This window comes from Manis pentadactyla, chromosome Y, assembly GCF_030020395.1.
Source record: "Manis pentadactyla isolate mManPen7 chromosome Y, mManPen7.hap1, whole genome shotgun sequence".
Taxonomy (NCBI): Eukaryota; Metazoa; Chordata; class Mammalia; order Pholidota; family Manidae; genus Manis; species Manis pentadactyla.
This window is the reverse complement of record NC_080039.1, coordinates 1,642,052-1,647,949: the sequence shown is the minus strand read 5'-3', so window position 1 is coordinate 1,647,949 and position 5,898 is coordinate 1,642,052. Positions and strand designations below refer to the sequence as shown.

The 5,898-nt window shown below is 34.6% G+C and overlaps 1 pseudogene; it reads left to right on the top strand.

The window, feature by feature from the left end:
- The first annotated feature begins 4,498 nt into the window (after positions 1-4,498).
- Positions 4,499-4,585, top strand: LOC130682230 (U6 spliceosomal RNA; annotated as a pseudogene).
- Positions 4,586-5,898: the final 1,313 nt, after the last annotated feature.

Sequence of the window (5,898 nt, the reverse complement as noted above, 5' to 3'; positions counted from 1 at the left end):
AAAAGCCCCAATTTGTGTGGGATGCAGTGAAAGCAGTCTTAAGAGAAAAGTATATAGCAATCCAGGCATATTTAAAGAAGGAAAAAAATCCTAAGTGACTAGTCTAATGTAACAATTATCAAAATTGAAAAAAGAAGAACAAATGAGGCTAAAAGTCAGCAGAAGGAGAGACACAATAAAGATCAGAGAAGAAATAAACAAAATTGAGAAGAATAAAACTATATAAAAAATCAATGAAACCAATAACTGGTTATTTGAGAATATCAAAAAAATAGATAAGCCTCTAGCCAAACTTATTAAGAGAAAAAGAGAATCAATACACATAAACAGAATCAAAAATGAGAAAGAAAAATCACAATGAACCCAATAGAAATATAAATAATTATTAGAGAATACTATGAAAACCTATATGCTAAGAAGTTGGAAAATCTGGAAAAAATGGACAACTTCTTAGAAAAACAAAACCTTCCAAGACCTTCCAAGGAAGAAACACTAAATCTAAACAAACAAAATACCAGCAAAGAAATTGAAGCAGTAAACAAAAAACTACCCAGGAAAGAAAAAACCTGGACCAGATGGATTTACCTCAGAATTTTATCAGACATACAAAGAAGACATAATACCCATTCTCCTTAGAGTTTTCCAAAAAACAGAAGAGGAGGGCCTACTCTCAAATTCATTGTATGAGCCAACATTACCCTAATAACAAAACCAGGCAAAGACCCCACCAGAAAAGAAAATTACAGACCAATATCCCTGATGAATATAGATGCAAAATTACTCAGCAAAATATTAGCAAACTGAGTACAAAAGTACATCAAAAAGATCATACATCATGACCAAGTGGGATTCACCCCAGGGATGCAAGGATGGTACAACATTCGAAAATCCATCAACATCATCCATCACATAAACAAAAAGAAAGACAAAAACTACAGGATCATCTCCATAGAAGCAGAAAAATCATTCAACTAAATTCAACATCCATTCATTATATAAACTCTAAGCAGAATGTAACAGGGCAAGTTACTCAACATAATAAAGGCCATATATGATTAACCCACAACCAACATCATACTGAACAGTGAGAAGCTGAAATCTTTCCCTCTGTGTTCAGGAAAAAGACAGAGATGCCCAATCTCCCCACTGTTATTCAACATAGTCCTGGAGGTCCTAGCCATGTCAATTAGACAAAACAAAGAAATACAAGGAATCCAGATTGGTAATGTGGGAGTTAAATTGTCACTATTCACAGATGACATGATACTGTACATAAAAAACCCTAAAGACTCCACTCCAAAACTACTAGAACTGATATCGCAATACAGCAAAGTTGCAGGATACAAAATTAACACACAGAAATATTTGGCTTTCCTATACACTAACAATGAACCAATAGAAAGAGAAATCAGGAAAACAATTCCATTCTCAATTGCATCAAAAAGAATAAAATACCTAGGAGTAAACCTAACCAAGGAAGTGAAAGATCAATATCCTGAAAACTATAAGACGCTCTTAAGGGAAATTAAATAAGACACTAACAAGGGGAAACTCTCCCCATGCTCTTGGCTAGGAAGAATTAATATCGTCAAAATGGCCATCCTGCACAAAGCAATATACAGATTTGATGCAGTCCGTATAAATTACCAGCAATATTCTTCAACAAACTGGAACAAATAGTTCAAAAATTCATATGGAAACACCAAAGAACCCGAATAGCTAAAGCAAGCCTGACAAGGAAGAATAAAGTGGGGGTGGGGGGATTTTGCTCCTCAATTTCAAGCTCTACTACAAAGTCACAGTAATTAAGACAATTTGTACTGGCACAAGAACATTGGCACAGACCAGTGTAACAGAATAGAGACTCCAGACATTACACCAAACATATATGGTCAATTAATATAGAATAAAGGAGCCATGGACATACAATGGGGGAAATGACTGTCTCTTCAACAGATGGTGCTGACAAAACTGGACAGCTACATGTAAGAGAATGAAACTGGATCACTGTATAACCCCATACACAAAAGTAAATTTGAAATGGATCAAAGACCTGAATGTAAGTGATGAAAACATAAAATTCCTAGAAAAAACCATAGGCAAAAATCTCTTGGACATAAACATTAGCGATTTCTTCACAAACATATCTCCCCAGGCAAGGGAAACAAAAGCATAAAGTAGCCAAGTGGGGCTAAATCAAGCTGAAATTCTTCTGTGCAGCAAAGGTCACCATCAAAAGAACAAAACGGTACCCTACAGTATGGGAGAATACATTCCTAAATGACAGATCTGATGAAGGGTTGACATCCAAAATATATAAAGAGCTCATGCATCTCAACAAACAAAAAGCAAATAATCCAATAAAAAATGGGCAGAGGAGCTGAACAGTTTTCCAGCGAAGAAATTCAGATGGCCAGCAGACACATGAAAAGATGCTCCACATTGCTAGTCATCAGAGAAATGCAAATTAAAACCACAGTAAGATATCACCTCACACCAGTAAGGATCGCCACCATCAAAAAGACAAACAACAACAAATGTTTGCAAGGACGTGGAGAAAGGGGAACCCTCCTACACTGCTGGTGGGAATGTAAATTAGTTCAACTATTGTGGAAAGCAGTGTGGAGGTTCCTCCGAAAGCTCAAAATAGACATACCATTTGACCCAGGAATTCCACTTCTAGGAACTTACCCTAAGAATGCAGCACTCAAGTTTGAAAAAGATAGATGCACCCCTAGTTTATCGCAGCACTATTTACAATAGCCAGGAAATGGCAGCAACTTAAGTGTCTATCAGTAGATGAACGGATAAAGAATATGTGGTACATATACACAAGGGAATATTATTCATCCATGAGATGTAAACAAATCATAACATTTGCAACAGTATGGATGGAACAAGAGGGTATTATGGTCAGTGAAATAAGCCAGGCAGAGAAAGACAAGTATCAAATGGTTCACTCATATGTGGAGTATACGATTAAAGAAAAACTGAAGGAACAAAACAGCAGCCGTCTGACAGAATGCAAGAGTGAACTAACAGTTACCAAAGGGAAATGGACTAGAGAGGATGAGTGGGAAGGGAGGGAGAAGGATGTGGAAAAAGAAAGGGGGTATTATGATTAGCATGTACAATTAGCATGTAGGGGGAGAATGGGGAGCTGTGCAACACAGTGAAGACAAGTAGTGATTCTATAGCATTTTACTATGCTGAAGGACAGTGACTGTAATGGTGTGTGTGTGGGGGGACCTGATGAAGAGGGAACCTAGTTAACATAATATTCTTCACGTAACTGTAGATTAATGATGACAAAGTAAAAATTTTTTAAAAAGGTAGCTGAAAGATGAAAAAAGTCACATTATCATAATATCTTATTTCCAAAAGATTAGCTCCATTTTTGATGTGTTCTTTTAAAGTGGGGATCTTTTATAGAGGCCATTTTATTGGAAGTTATGGCAACTGATGGACCAGACCAATACTGACAACTTCACATTTGAAATATATAATAGCTAGCAATTTTCAGCCACAGTGTATAGGATGGTTAACTTTGTGCTATGCGTATGCCATATTACTACAGTATGGCCCAGGTGAGGTCTTGTCACAGTCTACAGCTAAGCAGAAAAATCTACTAAGACATCATCTTAAACAAAGTACACCAAAGGGAAAAGCCACACTAGTGAGAGGACCAGCAATATGGAATGAAGACAAGGGGGCTGTTTGCTTATGTTCACCAACTTAACCGAATATTTGTTCATTTCTTTTCAGTTCATTTCTATGTGAAATATAGCTAACAAAACAGATGAGTCCATTTCCAAAGCATCTCTTTACCCCTAAGAAAAAAGTAAATATTTATGTAATATGGATACAAATATTTCAAAAAAAAAATAATGTTTATTGTTTAGGCATTCTTTGAGCTGAATTTTTTTTCATCTGCTGGAGCTGCAACAACAAATTAACATAGACTAGGTGGCTTAAAGGACAAATATTTATTTCTCACAATTCTGGAGGCTGGAAAATCAGCAATCAAGGTGTCAATAGATTCACTATCTGTTAAGAAATCTCTTCCTGCTTTAAAGACCGTCTTCTTGCTATATCCTCACATTATGGAGAGACAGTGGATTCTGGTCTTTTTCTCTTCTTGTAAGGCCTCTAATCCCATTGTGGGGGTTCTATCATTATGATATCAGCTAATCTTAAATGTCTAATGAAGTTCCCACTTCTAAATGCCATTACATTGGGCTTCCACAAGAATTTTGAGGGGACACAAACATTCACTCCATAGCAATTAACAGTATTATCAAATCATTAACAGAGATATAAGATACATTTATAATGAATTATTATAATCAGATATATAATAGAGTAATAAACTTTAGGCAAGTGAAGTGTTTAAGAAATTGTCCTATAATTAAAACTGGACAGGATAAATTCCCGGTGTCCTATGCACTACCTAGCAATTCATCTGGGCATTATTTTATTTAAAAGTTTTACAGAAATAGTGCTTGCTTCGGCAGCACATATACTAAATTGGAAGGATACAGAGAAGATTATCATGGCCCCTAAAAAAAATAAAGAATAAAGTTTTACAGAAATAGATTCGTATACACGGAAAACAAGACTGGTGGTTGTCATAGTGAGATGGGTGGGGTGGTGGATGAAATAGGTGAAGGGTACAAAGAGATGCAAACTTCAAATCGTAAAATAAGTTAGTCACAGGAATGAAAGTACAGAATAGGGAATATAGTCAGTAAAGTGTGATTTCTTTGTTATGTTCACAAATGGTAACTACACTTAACATGGTGAGGATTTAATAATGAAGTGTAATTGTTGAAAAGCTATGTTTTATGTATGAAACCATTAAATATAGCATATTACCTATATTTCAACTAAAAAATTGAAAAAAGGATGAATTTAAAATTTGATAATTTTATATTCACTAGGTTATTTCCTATTTTGTAGAGGTAGAATTATGTGCTTTATGAAGTTGAAAACTGGTAGAAATACAGATGACTTTTTATCTAAGCTATGCAAGTGGATTATGTCCAGTAAATGTACATTTGATTGCCACTCAGAAGGAAAAATTAAGCCAACATACTACATTTCATTGTTTTACAAGATATAAACCCATTTTATACATATTGATAAATTTATGTCAGTATTTCTACCAACTGTCTTTCATTTAAATTCTCCTTTGAACCAGTCTGATTATATTACTTGTCCTATCATTAGCTACTGTATTAAATACAATTTTTGACTAACGTTCAATATATATTTGTGAGTTATGATTTCAAATTTCTGAAAATATACTTGAGCAGATATATAAAATACAGTGAATTAAAAGGTGTAACATATACTTCACTCACACACTGTTCTGTATTGGGTGCTGCTTTACTGGTCTGACCATTATTTCCATCAGAATCATCAGTGTAATTGTCAGTTGTGTCCTTTCAGTAGTGAAATTTATTTTAAAATGACGGATGTGATTCTTTTGCTTGTTGTATATATAAAATCCCAATATAATTGTAAAATAATGTATGAGCCCCATGCCCCAGGAACAAAAAAATGTATAAAATATACTTAGTAGTTAACTTACATATCTAACTATTACAGAATAAAATTAAAACATATATAATTTTGAGTCTTTTACCTATGGTTAAAGGAAATGGTTGTGCAATGGTCCTCTGTGGATCCTCCTTTCATTTTGAAATTCTTTCTGACTTTGTGGTGTTCACTTATCATCTTCTCTATCCCAATACATTCCAAGTTCCAAAATGTTAAAATGAACATGAACTTGGCAACTGGATTTTGCATTAATCACAGGGTGTTTTCAATATATCTGTGTACAGTTCCTTCAAGTCCAAAATTTATTACAGAATTGTGACTAACTGTAACTTGGAC